This window comes from Cetorhinus maximus, unplaced genomic scaffold, assembly GCF_964194155.1.
Source record: "Cetorhinus maximus unplaced genomic scaffold, sCetMax3.hap1.1 HAP1_SCAFFOLD_361, whole genome shotgun sequence".
NCBI lineage: Eukaryota > Metazoa > Chordata > Chondrichthyes > Lamniformes > Cetorhinidae > Cetorhinus > Cetorhinus maximus.
This window is the reverse complement of record NW_027596307.1, coordinates 375,662-393,123: the sequence shown is the minus strand read 5'-3', so window position 1 is coordinate 393,123 and position 17,462 is coordinate 375,662. Positions and strand designations below refer to the sequence as shown.

At 48.9% G+C, this 17,462-nt stretch overlaps 1 protein-coding gene across 2 annotated transcripts in view; it reads left to right on the top strand.

Annotated features, from left to right (window-relative positions):
- Positions 1–13,537: 13,537 nt before the first annotated feature.
- Positions 13,538–17,462, top strand: part of lclat1 (lysocardiolipin acyltransferase 1) — a 69,740-nt gene continuing 65,815 nt past the window's right edge. For both annotated transcript variants that reach the window (XM_078535267.1, XM_078535266.1), the window contains exon 1: positions 13,538–13,817. The gene's annotated coding sequence lies outside the window, so the exon portion shown is untranslated. The remainder of the gene's footprint in view (positions 13,818–17,462) is intronic.

The following is a 17,462-nucleotide window of genomic DNA, read 5'->3' as shown; positions in this document are numbered from 1 at the left end:
TGTTCAGCACCATTCGAGACTCCTCAGATACTGAAGCAGTCCATGTCCAAATGCAGCAAGACCTGGACAATATCCAGGCTTGGGTTGACAAGTGGCAAGTAACATTCGCACTGCACAAGTGTCAGGCAATGACCATCTCCAACAAGAGAGAATCTAACCATTGTCCCTTGACATTCAATGGCATTACCATCACTGAATCCCCCACTATCCTGGGGGTTACCATTGACCAGAAACTGAACTGGACTAGCCATATAAATACTGTGGCTACAAGAGCAAGTCAGAGGCTAGGAATCGTGTGACGAGTAACTCATCTCCTGACTCCCCAAAGCCTGTCCACCATCTGCAAGGCACAAGTCAGGAGTGTGATGGAATACTCCCCACTTGCCTGGATGAGTGCAGCTCCCACAACACTCAAGAAGCTCGACACCGTCCAAGACAAGGTAGCCCACTTGATTGGCACCACATCCACAAACATTCACTCCCTCCACCACCGACACACAGTAGCAGCAGAGTGTACCATCTACAAGATGCACTGCAGGAATTCACCAAGGCTCCTTAGACAGCACCTTCCAAACCCACGACCACTACCATCTAGAAGGACAAGGGCAGCAGATAGATGGGAACACCACCACCTGGAAGTTCCCCTCCAAGTCACTCACCATCCTGACTTGGAAATATATCACCGTTCCTTCACTGTCGCTGGGTCAAAATCCTGGAACTCCATCCCTAACAGCACTGTGGGTGTACCTACACCACATGGACTGCAGCGGTTCAAGAAGGCAGCTCACCACCACCTTCTCAAGGGAAATTAGGGATGGGCAATAAATGCTGGCCCAGCCAGCGAAGCCCACATCCTGTGAATAAATAAAAAAAAGCTATTGCTCTCCAACTCTTTTTTCTCCCCCCATCACCCCATGCAGCTGAGCCACTGGTGGTGTCACAGGCTTGGCTCTTGTTGCATTCTCCTGAGAAACCATCTCCCCCAGCAGCATCCAAAACAAAAAATCTGTTAGGGAAAGAGATGGACCCATGGGACTCCTGCATTACCTACCTAGTGCTTTTACTGTCTGGCAGTCACCCATTCCCTTTCTGCCTGTGCACTCTTTACCTGCAGTGTGGCCACCTCACTATAAATGCTACCCATGAAGATGTTAGCTCTGCAGATGCTCCATAGTGACTCCAGCCACTGCTCCAGATCCGAAATGCAGGTTTCAAGTAGCTGCAGCTGCAGACACTTCTTGCCCGCATGGTCACCATGGACGCTGGAAGTCCCTGACTTCCCACATCGCACAGGAGGAGCATTCCATGTGACCAAGCTGCCCTGGCGTGACTTACCCTGAAATTATTCCCTTTACTATTACTTCCTCTGGTTTACAGACAGTCAAGGACCACATTACAGCCTTGGTTCAAACATGGATGAAAAAGCTGAACTCCCAACGTGAGGTGAGAGTTCAGGGTCATGGTTAGGGCTCAGGGTCACAATTAGGGTACAGGGTCATGGTTAGGGCTCAGGGTCACAATTAGGGTTCAGGGTCATGGTTATGGTTTGGGGTCACAGTTAGGGTTTGGGATCACAATTAGGGTTCAGGGTCATGGTCAGGATTCAGGGCCACAATTAGGGTTCAGGGTCATGGTTAGTGTCTGGTGTCATGGGTAGGGTCCGAGGTCACGGTTAGGGTTCAGGGTCAAGGTTAAGGTCCGGGGTCATCATGAGGGTTTGGGATCAAGGTTAGGGTTTGAGGTCACAGTTAGCGTTTGGGATCATGGTTAGGGTTTGGGGTCACTAGGGTCACAATTAGGGTTTGGGGTCACAATTAGGGTTTGGGGTCACAATTAGGGTTTGGAGTCACGGTTAGGGTTTGGGGTCATGGTTAGGGTTTGGGGTCATGGTTAGGGTTTGGGGTCACAATTAGGGCTCAGGGTCACAATTAGGGTTCAGGGTCATGGTTAGGGCTCAGGGTCACAATTAGGGTTCAGGGTCATGGTTACGGTTTGGGGTCACAGTTTGGGTTTGGGGTCACAATTAGGGTTCAGGGTCATGGTCAGGATTCGGGGCCACAATTAGGGTTCAGGGTCATGGTTAGTGTCTGGGGTCATGGGTAGGGTCTGAGGTCACGGTTAGGGTTCAGGGTCAAGGTTAAGGTCCGGGGTCATCATGAGGGTTTGGGATCAAGGTTAGGGTTTGAGGTCACAGTTAGCATTTGGGATCACGGTTAGGGTTTGGGGTCACAGTTAGGGTTTGGGATCACGGTTAGGGTTTGGGGTCACAGTTAGGGTTTGGGGTCACAATTAGGGTTTGGGGTCACAATTAGGGTTTGGGGTCACAATTAGGGTTTGGGGTCACAATTAGGGTTTGGAGTCACAATTAGGGTTTGGAGTCACAATTAGGGTTTGGAGTCATGGTTGGAGTTTGGAGTCATTTTTCGGGTTTGGGGTCGCAATTAGGTTTTGGGGTCACAATTAGGGTTTGAGTCACGGTTAGGGTTTAGGGTCATAATTAGGGTTTGGGGTCATGGTTAGGGTTTGGGGTCACAATTAGGGTTTGGGGTCATGTTTAGGGTTTGGGGTCACAATTAGGTTTGGCATCATGGTTAGGGTTTGGGGTCACAATTAGGGTTTGGGGTCACAATTAGGGTTTGGAGTCACAATTAGGGTTTGGGGTCACAGTTAGGGTTTGGGGTCACAGTTAGGGTTTGGGGTCATGGTTAGGGTTTGGGGTCATGGTTGGGTTTGAGGTCATAATTAGGGTTTGGGGTCACAATTAGGGTTTGGAGTCACAATTAGGGTTTGGGGTCACAGTTAGGGTTTGGGGTCATGGTTAGGGTTTGGGGTCACAGTTAGGTTTGGGGTCATGGTTGGGTTTGAGGTCATAATTAGGGTTTGGGGTCATGGTTAGGGTTCGGGGTCATGGTTAGGATTTGGGGTCACATTTAGGGTTCAGGGTCATGGTTAGGGTTTGGGTCACGGTTAGGGTTTGGGGTATGGATAGGGTTTGGGGTCACGGTTAGGGTTTGGCGTCATGGTTAGGATTTGGGGTCACAATTAGGGTTCAGGGTCATGGTTAGGGTTTGGGTCACGGTTAGGGTTTGGGGTCATGGTTAGGGTTTGGTGTCATGGTTAGGGTTTGGGGTCACAATTAGGGTTCAGGGTCATGGATAGGGTTTGGGGTCACGGTTGGGGCTTGGGGTCACGGTTAGGGTTTGGCATCATGGTTAGGGTTTGGGGTCACAATTAGGGTTTGGGGTCACAATTAGGGTTCAGGGTCATGGTTAGGATTCGGGGTCACAATTAAGGTTCAGGGTCATGGTTAGGGTTTGGGGTCACAATTAGATTTTGGGGTCACAGTTAGTGTTTGGGATCATGGTTAGGGTATGAGGTCACAATTTGGTTTGGGGTCATGGTTGGGTTTGCAGTCATAATTAGGGTTTGGGGTCACAATTAGGTTTGGTGTCACGGTTAGGGTTTGGGGTCACAATTAGTGTTCGGGGTCATGGTTAGGGTTTGGGTACCCGGTTAGGGTTTGAGGTATGGACAGGGTTTGGGGTCACAATTGGGGCTTGGGGTCATGGTTAGGATTTTGGGTCATAATTAGGGTTTGGGGTCACGGTTAGGGTTTGGGGTCACAGTTAGTGTTTGAGGTATGGACAGGGTTTGGGGTCACAATTGGGGCTTGGGGTCACGGTTAGGAGTTTGGGTCACGGTTAGGGTTTGGGGTCACGGTTAGGGTTTGGGGTCACAATTAGGGTTTGGGTTCATAATTAGCGTTCGGGGTCATGGTTAGGGTTTGGGGTTACAAATAGTGTTCGGGGCCAAGGTTAGGATTTAGGGTCACAATTAGGGTTCGGGGTTACGGTCAGGATTTGGGGTCACAATTAGTGTTTGGGGTCACGGTTAGGGTTTGAGGCCATGGTTAGGGTTTGGGTTTATAATTAGAGTTCAGGGTCATGGTTAGGGTTTGGGGTCACAATTAGGGTCCGAGGTCATGGTTAAGGTTTGGGGTCACAATTAGGGTTTGGGGTCATGGTTAAGGTTTGGGGTCACAATTAGGGTTTGGGATCATGGTTAGGATTCGGGGTCACAATTAGGTTTCGGAGTCACGGTCAGGGCTTGGAGTCAAGGTTGGGGCATGGGGTCACTGTTAGGGTTTGGAGTAACGGTTGGGGCTTGGGGTCACAGTTAGGGTTTGGGGTCATGGTTAGGTTTTGGGGTCACAATTAGTGTTCTAGGCCACGGTTAGGATTTGGGGTCACACTTAGGGTTCGGAGTCATGGTTAGGGTCTATGGTCACAGTTAGGGTTTGGGGTCACAATTAGGGTTTGGTGTCACGGTTCGGGCTTGGGGTCACAGTTAGCGTTTGAGGTCAAGGTTAGGGTTTGGGTCAAGGTTAGGGTTTGGTGTCACGGTTAGGGTTTTGGGTCAAGGTTAGGGTTTGGGGTCAAGGTTGGGGCTTGGGGTCACAGTTAGGGTTTGGGGTCATGGTTAGGTTTTGGGGTCACAATTAGTGTTCTAGGCCACGGTTAGGATTTGGGGTCACAATTAGGGTTCGGAGTCATGGTTAGGGTCTATGGTCACAGTTAGGGTTTGGGGTCACAATTAGGGTTTGGTGTCAAGGTTTGGGCTTGGGGTCACAGTTAGCGTTTGGGGTCAAGGTTAGGGTTTGGTGTCATGGTTAGGGTTTGGTGTCACGGTTAGGGTTTTGGGTCAAGGTTAGGGTTTGGGGTCAAGGTTAGGGTTTGGTGTCACAGTTAGGGTTTTGGGTCAAGGTTAGGGTTTGTGGTCAAGGTTAGTGTTTGGGGTCAAGGTTAGGGTTTTGGGTCAAGGTTAGGGTTTGGTGTCACGGTTAGGGTTTGGTGTCACGGTTAGGGTTTTGGGTCAAGGTTAGGGTTTGGGTCAAGGTTAGGGTTTGGTGTCACGGTTAGGGTTTGGTGTCACGGTTAGGGTTTTGGGTCAAGGTTAGGGTTTGGTGTCACGGTTAGGGTTTGGTGTCACGGTTAGGGTTTTGGGTCAAGGTTAGGGTTTGGGGTCAAGGTTAGGGTTTGGGGTCAAGGTTAGTGTTTGGGGTCAAGGTTAGGGTTGGGGTCAAGGTTAGTGTTTGGGGTTAAGGTTAGGGTTTGGGGTCATGGTTAGGGTTTGGGGTCACAGATAGAGTTGGCGGTCTGGGTCAGGGTTAGAATTAGTGCTTTCAGTTTACTTGGTGTCGAGGATATTAGGGTTTGGAGTCAGGAAAAGAAGCTGTGTGGTTTCCCCAGTGATGGGGTTAGGGGTCAGGGTTCCTGTTGTTTTCTGGTGATGGGGGGGTGTCGGCGGTTAGAAGTAGGGTTCCTGTTGTCTCCCTTGGCGGGGGGGGGGGGGGTGGCAGTTTGGACTAGGGTTCGGGTCACGATTCTGGGTCAAGGTTAGGATTAGGGTCGGGGTTTCCCTGGTGATGGGGGCGGTTAAGGTTTGAATTGGGGATAGGGTCAGGATTAGGGTCTGGGTCAGGGTTAGCGTTAGGTTCAGGGTTTAGGTTAGGGTCAGGGTTTGGGTTAGGATCAGGGTCAGGGTTAGGGTCAGGGTTTGGGTTAGGTTCAGGGTTAAGGTTTGGATTGGGGTGGGGGTCTAGGGTTTGGATTAAGATTAGGGTTAGGGTCTGGGTTAGGGTTAGGGTCTGGGTTAGGGTTAGTGTTAGGGTATGGGTTAGGGTTAGGGTCTGGGTTAGGGTTAGGTTCTGGGTTAGGGTTAGGTTCTGTGTTAGGGTTAGTTTTCGTGTTGGGGTATGGGTTAGGGTCTGGGTTAGGGTTAGGGTTAGGGTCTGAGTTAGGGTCTGGGTTAGGGTTAGGGTGTGGGTTAGGGTTAGGGTGTGGGTTAGGGTTAGGGTCTGGGTTAGGGTTATGGTCTGGGTTAGGGTTACGGTATTGGTTCTGGTTAGGGTCTGGGTTAGGGTTAGGGTCGTGGTTAGGGTCTGGATTAGGTCTGTGTTAGGGTTAGGGTTAGGGTCAAGGTTAGGGTCCGGGTTAGGGCCTGGGTTAGGGTTAGGGTTAGGGTCTGGGTTAGAGTTTTTTGTTAGGGTTAGGGTTAGGGTTAGGGTCTGGGTTAGAGTTTGGGTTAGGGTTAGGGTTAGGGTCTGGGTCAGGGCCTGGGTTACGGTTAGGGTTAGGGTTAGGGTTAGAGTTTGGGTTAGGGTTAGGGTTAGGGTCTGGGTTAGGGCCTGGGTTAGAGTTTGGGTTAGGGTTAGGGTTAGGGTCTGGGTCAGGGCCTGGGTTAGGGTTAGGGTCTGGGTTAGAGTTTGGGTTAGGGTTAGGGTCTGTGTTAGAGTTTGGGTTAGGGTTAGGGTTAGGGTCTGGGTTAGGGTTAGGGTTAGGTTCTGGGTTAGGGTTAGGTTCTGTGTTAGGGTTAGTTTTCGTGTTGGGGTATGGGTTAGGGTCTGGGTTAGGGTTAGGGTCTGAGTTAGGGTCTGGGTTAGGGTTAGGGTGTGGGTTAGGGTTAGGGTGTGGGTTAGGGTTAGGGTCTGGGTTAGGGTTAGGGTCTGGGTTAGGGTTACGGTATTGGTTCTGGTTAGGGTCTGGGTTAGGGTCGTGGTTAGGGTCTGGATTAGGTCTGTGTTAGGGTTAGGGTTAGGGTCAAGGTTAGGGTCCGGGTTAGGGCCTGGGTTAGGGTTAGGGTTAGGGTCTGGGTTAGAGTTTTTTGTTAGGGTTAGGGTTAGGGTCTGAGTTAGAGTTTGGGTTAGGGTTAGGGTTAGGGTCTGGGTCAGGGCCTGGGTTAGGGTTAGGGTTAGGGTTAGGGTCTGGGTTAGAGTTTGGGTTAGGGTTAGGGTCTGTGTTAGAGTTTGGGTTAGGGTTAGGGTTAGGGTCTGGGTTAGGGCCTGGGTTAGTGTTAGGGTTAGCGTTAGGGTTAGGATCTGGGATAGAGTTTGGGTTAGGGTTAGGGTTTGGGATAGAGTTTGGGTTAGGGTTAGGGTCTGGGTTAGGGTTAGGGTCTGTGTTAGAGTTTGGGTTAGGGTTAGGGTCTGGGTTAGGGCCTGGGTTAGTGTTAGGGTTAGCGTTAGGGTTAGGATCTGGGATAGAGTTTGGGTTAGGGTTAGGGTTTGGGATAGAGTTTGGGTCAGGGTTAGGGTCTGGGTTAGGGTTAGGGTTAGGTTCTGGGTTAGGGTTAGGTTCTGTGTTAGGGTTAGTTTTCGTGTTGGGGTATGGGTTAGGGTCTGGGTTAGGGTTAGGGTCTGAGTTAGGGTCTGGGTTAGGGTTAGGGTGTGGGTTAGGGTTAGGGTGTGGGTTAGGGTTAGGGTGTGGGTTAGGGTTAGGGTTAGGGTCTGGGTCTGGGTTAGGGTATGGGTTAGGGTTATGGTCTGGGTTAGGGTTACGGTATTGGTTCTGGTTAGGGTCTGGGTTAGGGTCGTGGTTAGGGTCTGGATTAGGTCTGTGTTAGGGTTAGGGTTAGGGTCAAGGTTAGGGTCCGGGTTAGGGCCTGGGTTAGGGTTAGGGTCTGGGTTAGAGTTTTTTGTTAGGGTTAGGGTTAGGGTTAGGGTCTGGGTTAGAGTTTGGGTTAGGGTTAGGGTTAGGGTCTGGGTCAGGGCCTGGGTTAGGGTTAGGGTTAGGGTTAGGGTTAGAGTTTGGGTTAGGGTTAGGGTCTGTGTTAGAGTTTGGGTTAGGGTTAGGGTTAGGGTCTGGGTTAGGGCCTGGGTTAGTGTTAGGGTTAGCGTTAGGGTTAGGATCTGGGATAGAGTTTGGGTTAGGGTTAGGGTTTGGGATAGAGTTTGGGTTAGGGTTAGGGTCTGGGTTAGGGTTAGGGTCTGTGTTAGAGTTTGGGTTAGGGTTAGGGTTAGGGTCTGGGTTAGGGCCTGGGTTAGTGTTAGGGTTAGCGTTAGGGTTAGGATCTGGGATAGAGTTTGGGTTAGGGTTAGGGTTTGGGATAGAGTTTGGGTTAGGGTTAGGTTCTGTGTTAGGGTTAGTTTTCGTGTTGGGGTATGGGTTAGGGTCTGGGTTAGGGTTAGGGTCTGAGTTAGGGTCTGGGTTAGGGTTAGGGTGTGGGTTAGGGTTAGGGTGTGGGTTAGGGTTAGGGTCTGGGTTAGGGTTAGGGTCTGGGTCTGGGTTAGGGTATGGGTTAGGGTTAGGGTTAGGGTTAGGGTTTGGGCTAGGGTCAGGGTTTGGGTACAGGTTAGATTTAGGGCAGGGTTCCCTGGTGATGGGGGGAGGGGTTAGGGTTAGGGTTAGAGTTAGGGCTAGGGTTTGGATTAGGGTCAGAATCAGGGGTCAGTGTTCCTGTGTTCTCCCTGGTGATAGGGCAGTGGCTGGGGTTTGGGCTAGGGTCAGGGGTCAGGGTTCCCTGGTGATGGGGGGGGGAGGGCGGTTAGCATTAGAGTTAGGGTTAGGGTTAGGGTTAGGGTTTGGGTTCGGGGTCAGGTTTAGGGCTCAGAGTTCCTGTGGTTCTTTTCCTGGTGATGGCGGGGTGGCTGTGTTCGGGTTAGGGTTTAGGGTTAGGGTTCAAGGTTCCTGTGGTCTCCCAGGTGATGATGGGGGCGGAGGGGGGGAGGGGGGCGCGGTGCGGAGGCGTGGGTGGGGTGGTTAGGGTTAGGGGTTAGGGTTAGAGTTAGGGATCAGGGTTCCTGTGGTTTCCCTGGTGATAACCGGGAGGGGTTCTAGGTTCAGGGTTTGGGTTAAGTGTTAGGGTTAGGGATTAGAGTTAGGGTTAGGGTTTGGTTTAGGGGTTAGGATTAGGGTTTGGGTTAAGGTTAGGGTCAGGGTTAGGGTTTGGGTTAGGGTCAGGGTTAGGGGTTAGGGTTAGTGTTAGGGTTGGGATTAGCGTTAAGGTTAGGGTTAGGATTAGGATGAGGGTTAGGGTTTAGGTTTGTGTTAGGGATCAGGGGTCAGGTTTAGGGCTCAGAGTTCCTGTGGTTTCCCTGGTGATGGTGGGGTGACTGTGTTAGGGTTAGGGTTAGGGGTTAGGGTTAGGGGTCAAGGTTCCGATGGCTTCCTTGGTGATGGGGGTTTAGGGTTAGGGTCAGGGTTAGGGTTCAGGGATTGTGTGGTATCCATAAGGCCATAAGACGAAAGAGCAGAAGTAGGCCATTCGGCCCATCGAGTCTGCTCTGCCATTCATTGAGATCATGGCTGATCTGATAATCCTCAACTTCACTTTCCTGCCTTTTCCCCATAACCCTTGATTCCCTTACTGATTAAAAATCTGTCTATCTCAGCCTTGAATATACTTAACAACCCAGCCTCTACAGCCCTCTGCGGTAAAGAATTCCACAGATTCACTACCCTCTGAGAGAAGAAATTCCTCCTCATCTCTGTTTTAAATGGGCGACCCCTTACTCTGAGATTATGCCCTCTGGTCCTAGACTCTCCCACAAGGGGACACAACCTCTCAGCATCTACCCTGTCAAGCCCCCTAAGAATCTTATATGTTGCAATAAGGTTGCCTCTCATTCTTCTAAACTCCAATGAGCACAGGCCCAACCTACTCAACCTCTCCTCAGAAGGAAATCCCTCCACACTCGGGATCAACCTAGTGAACCTTCTCTGGACTGCCTCCAATGCCAGTATATCTTTCCTTAGATAAGGGGACCAAAACTGTTCACAGTATTCTAGGTGTGGTCTAACTAGTGCCTTGTATAGTTTTAGCAAGACTTCCCTATTTTTATACTCCATTCCCTTTGAAATAAAGGCCAACATTACATTTGCCTTCCCTATTACCTGTTGAACTTGTATGTTAGCTTTTTGGGATTCATGCACGAGGACCCCCAAATCCCTCTGTGCTGCAGCTTTCTGCAGTCTTTCTCCATTTAAATAATATTCAGCTCCTCTATTCTTCCTGCCAAAGTGCATAACCTCACATTTTCCCACATTATATTCCATCTGCCACGTTTTTTCCCACTCATTTAACCTGTCTATATCCTCTGTAGACTCCTTGTGTCATCCTCACCACTTGCCTTCCCACCTATTTTTGTGTCATCCACAAACTTGGCGATAGTACATTCACTTCCCTCATCCAAGTCATTAATATATATTGTAAATAATTGTGGCCCCAGCACTGATCTCTGTGGCACTCCATCAGTTGCAGGTTGCCATCCTGAAAACACTTCCCTTATCCCAACTCTCTGTTTTCTATTAGTTAGCCAATCCTCTATCCATGCTAATATACTACTCCTAACACAATGGGGTCTTATCTTATTAAGTAGCCTTATGTGTGGTACCTTATCGAACACCTTTTGGAAATCCAAATATATGACATCTACTGGTTCCCCTTTATCTATCCTGCTTGTTACCTCCTCAAAGAACTCTAATAAATTTGTCAGACATGATTTCCCCTTCATGAAGCCATGCTGACTCTGCTTGATTAGATTACGCATTTCTAAATGCTCTGCTATTTATAATACACTCCAAAACTTTCCCAATGACAGATGTTAATGGCCTATAGTTACCTGTTTTTTGTCTCCCTTTCTCCAATCCTCTAGGATTTTTCCAGAATCTAAGGATTTTTGGAAGATTACTACCAGTGCATCCACTATCTCTGTAGCTACTTCCTTTAGTATCCTAGGATGCAACCCATCAGGTCCAGGGGACTTATCGGCCTTTAGCCCCTTTAGTTTCCCTAGTACTTTTTCTCTAGTGATAGTTATTGTATTTATTTCCTCCCCCCCCCTCTTTGTCCCTTGATTATTTAGTGTTTTTGGAATGCTATTAGTGTCTTCTACCGTGAAGACTGATGCAAAGTATTTATTCAGCTCCTCTACCATTTCCTGGTTCCCCATTATTATTTCCCCAGCCTCATTCTCTAAGGGCCCTATGTTCACTTTGGCCTCTCTCTTCCTTTTTATATATTTAAAGAAGCTCTTACTGTCCGTTTTTATATTACTTGCTAGTTTACCCTCAAAGTTTATCTTCTCCCTCTTTATTATGTTTTTGTTCATCTTCTGTTGTTTTTTAAAACTTTCCCAATCCTCTGGCTTACCACTAATCTTTGCCACATTGTATGTTTTTTCCTTCACTTTGATACTATCCTTAACTTCCTTGGTTAACCTTGGTTGGTTTATCCCTTTCCTAAAACCCTTCCTCACTGGGACATATATTTGTTGTGAGTCATGAATTTTCTTGAATGTCTGCCATTGTTCATCAACCATCTTTTCTGCTAAACTCCTTTCCCAGTCCACTCCAGCCAACTCTGCCCTCATTCCTTTGTAATTACCATTATTTAAGTTAAGCACAGTTGCTTCCGAACTAAGTTTCTCACTCTCAAACTGAATGCTAAATTCCACCATGTTATGGTCACTGTTTCCTAGGGGATCTTTTACTCTGAGGTCATTAATTAAACCTGCCTCATTACATATTACCAGGTCCAAAATAGCCTGATCCCTGGTTAGATCCACAACATAGTGTTCTAGGAAATCGTCCCGAATACACTGTATGAATTCTTGCTCGTGGCTACTTCTGCCAATTTGATTTTCCCAATCTACATGGAGATTAAAGTCACCCATGGTTAATATACTGCCTTTTGTAACATGCCCTCATTATTTCCTGATTTATTCTCTGTTCTACAGCATAGCGACTGCTAGGGGGCCTATAGACTACTCCCACCAATGTCTTCTTCCCCTGTTATTTCTTACCTCCACCCATGTGGATTCCACATTTTCCGATCCAAGATCATTTCTTGCTATCATATTTATTGCATCTCGTGCTAACAAAGCTACCCCACCACCCTTTCCTTCCTGCCTGTCCTTTCGAAAATTCACGTACCCCTGAATATTTAGTTCCCAGCTTTGATCTCCTTGTAACCATGTCTCCGTAATGGCTATAAGATCATACCCATTCATCTCTATTTGTGCCGTTAATTCATTTATTTTGTTCTGAATACTATGTGCATTTAAGTAAAGAGCCATTAATTTTGCCTTTTTATCATTTTTTTCCCCCTTTGACCCTATTTGCTGCTGTTTTTTATGTTTGTACACTCTGTCCCTTCCTGCCACACTCTGAGTATCATTACCTAAATAGCTGCCCTGCAATGCCGCCGTATCCTTTTGCTTTGTAAGCCTACTTATCCCTTCTCCAGAACCGTCCCCCACTATTTAGTTTAAAGCTCTCTCTATAGCCCTGGTTACTCGATTCGCCAGGACACTGGCCCCAGCACGGTTCAAGTGAAGCCCATCCCACTGGAACAGCTCCCTTCTACCCCAGTACTAGTGCCAGTGCCCCATGAACTGAAACTCATTCCTCCCACATCAATCTTTGAGCCAAGCATTTAACTCCTTGACTTTATTTCCCCTATGCCAGTTTGCCCGTGGTTCAGGGAGCAATTCTGAGGTTACCTTGGAGGTTCTGCTTTTAAATTTAGCTCCTAACTGTTCAAATTATTTCAGCAGAACCTCCTTTCTCGTCCTATCAATGTCGTTGGTACCAAAGTGGACAACGACAACTGGATCCCTCCCCTCCCCCTCCAAGATCCCCTCCAGCCCTGAGGAAATGTCCTTAACCCTGGCACGGGACAGGCAACACAGCCTTCGGGACTCACGTTTCCCTGGTGATGGGTCAGGGTTAGGGGTCAGGGGTCAGGGTTCCTGTGGTTTCCCTGGTGATGGGGGGGGGAGGGGGCGGTCCTGCGTTGTCTGGAGCATTGATCTCAGAGGAGAAAGGTCAGGTTGCGTCACTCTCTCGCCCCACCCCCTGTAACCATGGTGATGGCTCCTGGTTTCCCACTCGGAGCCCTTATCCCGCCGGACCGCCAGCAGCGGCGGAGCGCAGCCAGCGGCAGCTTCCGGGCGGAAACAATCGGCGGAGAGAGGCCGGAGTCCTGATACCCCTCACCCGGGGAAGCTGAGAGGCCCCGGCCGCGGGATAGAGCCGCTGTCAGAGGCCCCGGCCTCCACCTCCAGAGAGAGAGAGTGAGGGACAGACAGCTGGAGTGTGGGGGAGGGAAAGGGAGGGAGTGAGGGGAAGGGGAAGGGGGAGGGAGTGTAGACTGGAGTGAGGGAGGAGGAGGGAAAGGGAGTGAGGGGAGGGAGTGTAGAAGAGTGAGGGGGAGGGGGGAAAGGGAGGGAGTGTGAGGGGGAGGGGGGAAAGGGAGGGAGTGTGAGGGGGAGGGGGGAAAGGGAGGGAGTGTGAGGGGGAGGGGGGGAAGGGAGGGAGTGTGAGGGGGAGGGGGGAAAGGGAGGGAGTGTGAGGGGGGAGGGAGTGGGGGGGGGAGGGAGTGGGGGGGAGGGAGGGGAAAGGGAGGGGGGAGGGAGTGAGGGGAGGGAGTGAGGGGGGAAAGGGAGTGAGGGGGAGGAGGGAGGGAGTGAGGGGGAAAAGGGAGGGAGTGAGGGGGAGGAGGGAGGGAGTGAGGGGGAAAAGGGAGGGAGTGAGGGGGAGGGAGGAGGGAGTGAGGGGGAGGGAGGAGGGAGTGAGTGTAGACTGGAGTGAGGGGGAGGGAGTGAGGGGAAGGGGAGGGAGTGTAGTCTGGAGTGAGGGGAAGGGGGAGGGAGTGAGGGGAAGGGGGAGGGAGTGTAGACTGGGGGGAGGGGGAGGGAGTGTAGACTGGAGTGAGGGGGAGGGAGTGTAGACTGGAGTGTGGGGTGTAACCTGGAGTGAAGTGGAGGGTGTGACAACTGGACTGAGGTAGACACCTGGAGTGAGAGGGAGGCAGTGATACTTGGAGTGAGGGAGTGGCACAGTGGAATGAGGGTGAAGAGAAAGATTGTAACAGAATTGGTGAAGAAGAGAGTGGACAGTGATATCTCATAGTAAAAGGAGGGCGAGGCACATTCAGCATCTGAAGAGAGAGGATTACAGCTGGTGGTGCAGAGCAGTGGCACACGGGTCAGTTGTTGGACTGCCAGAACTTAACAGGATCAAGGGGGAGTCAGGCAGGTAAGCATCTATTTCAACAACTCACTACAACAACTTCATAACTGATGAGAGCGCCAACACATCTTGAAAACCAGATATATTTCTGATCATTTTGGATTTCCACTTTGCTCAAATCTTTCTTTGCCTGCATTTTATTTGTTCAGCAGTGACACAAGTGCACTGCGACAACTGCCCTGTACACTAGGACTTTGTTGACTTGTGGAGGTCTTTGTTGTCAAACACACACTGCAGTAGCAGAAGGCTGAGCTGGCGCAGCTGATCTGGTGTTGGATCTCCTCGTCAATGGTGGCCTTTTGAGAGAGGTGGCTGCCAAGGTGTGGGAAGTGCTCAACATATTCCAGAGTCGCTTCTCCAACATATATGGGAAGTGGAATATTTGGCTGACCAGGTGTGGATGAATGAGTATTGTTTTGGCAACTTTCAAGGACTGACCAAGCCTCATGTACTCCGAATTGAGGAGATCCAGATAAAAGCAAAATACTGTGGATGCTGGAAACCTGAAACAAAAACAGAAAATGCTGGTAAAACCCAGCAGGTCTGGCAGCATCTGCAGAGGGAGAAACAGAGTTAACATTTCAAGTCCAATATGACTGTTCTTCGGAACTTGCGAAGATCTAAAGAAGAGAGGTTTGCAAATCTGACGCAGAATGGGTAACAACACTGTAGTCATCCACAAACTAGATCATGCTTGCCTATGGTGGTCAGTTTAGTTCTGGTATGGAGGTGACTGAGGTTAAAGAGTTTTCCATCTCAGCAGTATTTAATACTCACACCAGAGGACAGTTGATCTTTGATGAGGTGAATAGCCAATGTCAGGTAGATTGCAAATAATATGGGGGCTCTCACACAGCCTTGCTTGACACTGGCCTGAATTTTGAAGGCCACTGTTTCAGGTCTCCCACTCGAGGCAGTTGCAGTTATGTCATCAAGAAGCAGTTGCAGGATTGTGATGAAGTTTTTTGGACATCCAAATCTCTGGAGCACAATCCACAGAGCCTCGCGATTTATTGAGTCAGATGCTTTGGTCAGGTTGATGAATGCAATGAAGAGTTCCTGGTGTTGTTCTTGACGCTTTTCTTGGATTTATCTGGCAACTAAAACCATGTCAGTGGTTCCTCTGGAAAGTCTAAAGCCTCACCGTGTCTCTGCGAGGATTTCCTCAGCCACAGGAACTAGGCAATTCAGGAGAAAATGTCAGGTTTTTCCCTGCTATGGACAAGAGGGAAATACCTCGTTAGTTTCATTGGCGTAATGGTATTGTCGCTGGACTAGTAATCCAGAAACCCAGAGTGATGCTCCCAGGACAAAGTCAACATGGATTTATGAAAGGGAAAGAATGTTTGACAAACCTACTGGAGTTTTTTGAGGATGTAACTAGCAGAATAGATAAGGGAGAACCAGTGGATGTGGTGTATTTGGATTTTCAGAAAGCTTTTGATAAAGTCCCACATAAGAGGTTAATGTGTAAAATTAAAGCACATGGGATTGGGGGTAATATATTGACATGGATTGAGAATTGGTTAGCAGACAGGAAACAGAGAGTAGGAATAAATGGGTCTTTTTCGGAGTGGCAGGTGGTGACTAGTGGGGTACTGCAGGGATCAGTGCTTGGGGCCCAGTTATTCACAATACATATCAATGATTTGGATGAGGGAACCAAATGTAATATTTCCATGTTTGTTGATGACACAAAACTTGATGGGAACGCAAGCTATGAGGAGGGTGTTAAGAGGCTTCAAGGTGATTTAGACAGGTTGAGTGAGTGGGCAAATGCATGGCAGATGCAGTATAACTTGGATAAGTGTGAATTTATCCACTTTGATAGGAAAAACAGAATGGTAGAGTATTATTTAAATGGTGATAGGTTGGGAAATGTTGATGTACAAAGGGACCTGGGTGTCCTTGTACACCAATCACTGAAAGCAAACATGCAGGTACAGCAAGCAGTTAAGAAGGCAAATGGTATGTTGGCCGAGAGGACTTGAGTACAGGAGCAAGGATGTCTTACTGCAACTGTACAGGGACTTGGTGAGACCACACCTGGAGTATTGTGTGCAGTTTTGGTCTCCTTACCTAAGAAAGGATATACTTGCCATAGAGGGAGTGCAGCAAAGGTTCACCAGACTGATTCCTGGGATGGCAGGATTGTCGTATGAGGAGAGATTGGGCCGACTAGGTCTGTATTCACTGGAGTTTAGAAGAATGAGAGGAGATCTCATTGAAACGTATAAAATTCTGTCAGGGATGATGTTTCCTCTGGCTCGGGGGTCTGAAACAAGAGGTCACAGTCTCAGGATACAGGGTAGACCATTTAGGACTGAGATGAGGAGAAACTTCTTCATTCAGGGGATAGTGAACCCTTGGAATTCTCTACCACAGAAGCTGTGGAGGGCAAGTCACTGAATATATTTCAGAAGGAAATAGATTTCTGGACTCTAGAGGCATCAGGGCTATGGGGAGACAGTGGGAGTGTATGACATTGAGATGGAGGATCAGCCATGGCGGAGCAGGCTCGAAGGGCTGAATGAACAACTGCTGCTCCTATTTTCTTTGTTTTTATAGAGGCATATTGATTACAGCTGAGCTGTAGGTGAATTATCTTGAGCCTTTAAAAAATATTTTCACGGGATATCTGCATCGCTGGCTAGACCGGCATTTATTGCCCATCCCTAGTTGCCTTTGAGAAGGTGGTGATGAGCTGCCTTCTTGAGCCGCTGCAGTCCACGTGGTGTAGGTACACCCACAGTGCTGTTAGGGAGGGAGTTCCAGGATTCTGACCCAGCGACAGTGAACAATAATACAATTATATTTATACAATTGGGGAATTCTGGCAAGACCAACTCTGTGGACACGAGGGTCACTATCAGCCTTTCTTGCCCAGTGCAGGGTCTTGGAGCTATGTGGATGTTCATCACTGAATGAACAAGTCTGCCCAGCAAGCGACAGAGCCCCACATGGATCGAATGCTATAGATGTCACTTAGATCATTGACTTGAACATTGACGGCATCCAGAAAGTGCCAATGTTTTGACGTTGGATCCCTCCAAGTGGATTTTTATTTGCCCTTCTGGCAGGAGGACACTTGTTCCTTCAGCTGCCCCTCCCCATGAAGGCGGGTCTCACTGAGGGCAGTGATGTCAATCTGGAGTCTCGACAGCTCCTATACAATTGCAGTTCTTTCTTGAGATTCTCCGTGTGCGTTCTAACATTCCAAGCTGCAAAGTTTAAAGTTTTCTTTCTTTGACCATGAAGACGGTCAGTATGTGGTTCCCCAGAAGTGGGACAGCCTATTTTGAGAGCACCTTTTCTAGATCCTTCCCCATTTGAGGTCAGCAGTGGGTATCCTGAAGAGGACTGCTCAGTCACAGTTGCTGCTATGCAAAGGTGACTCTGTTCCAATGCAGGTGTCCAACAACCTTCATGCATCTGTTGTCTATGTGCAGATTCTTGACTCGAGACCCCCAGGTCACAGCCCTGACCCCATTGCCAATTCTCCATCGCCAAAAGGCTTTAAGGGAAGACGATGGCATAGTGGTAATGATGCTGGACTAGTGAGTTTAAATCCTACCACAGCAGCTGGTGGAATTTAAATTCAATTGATTAAAAAATTCAGTTCATAAAATATGTGGAATTGAAAGTGAGTCT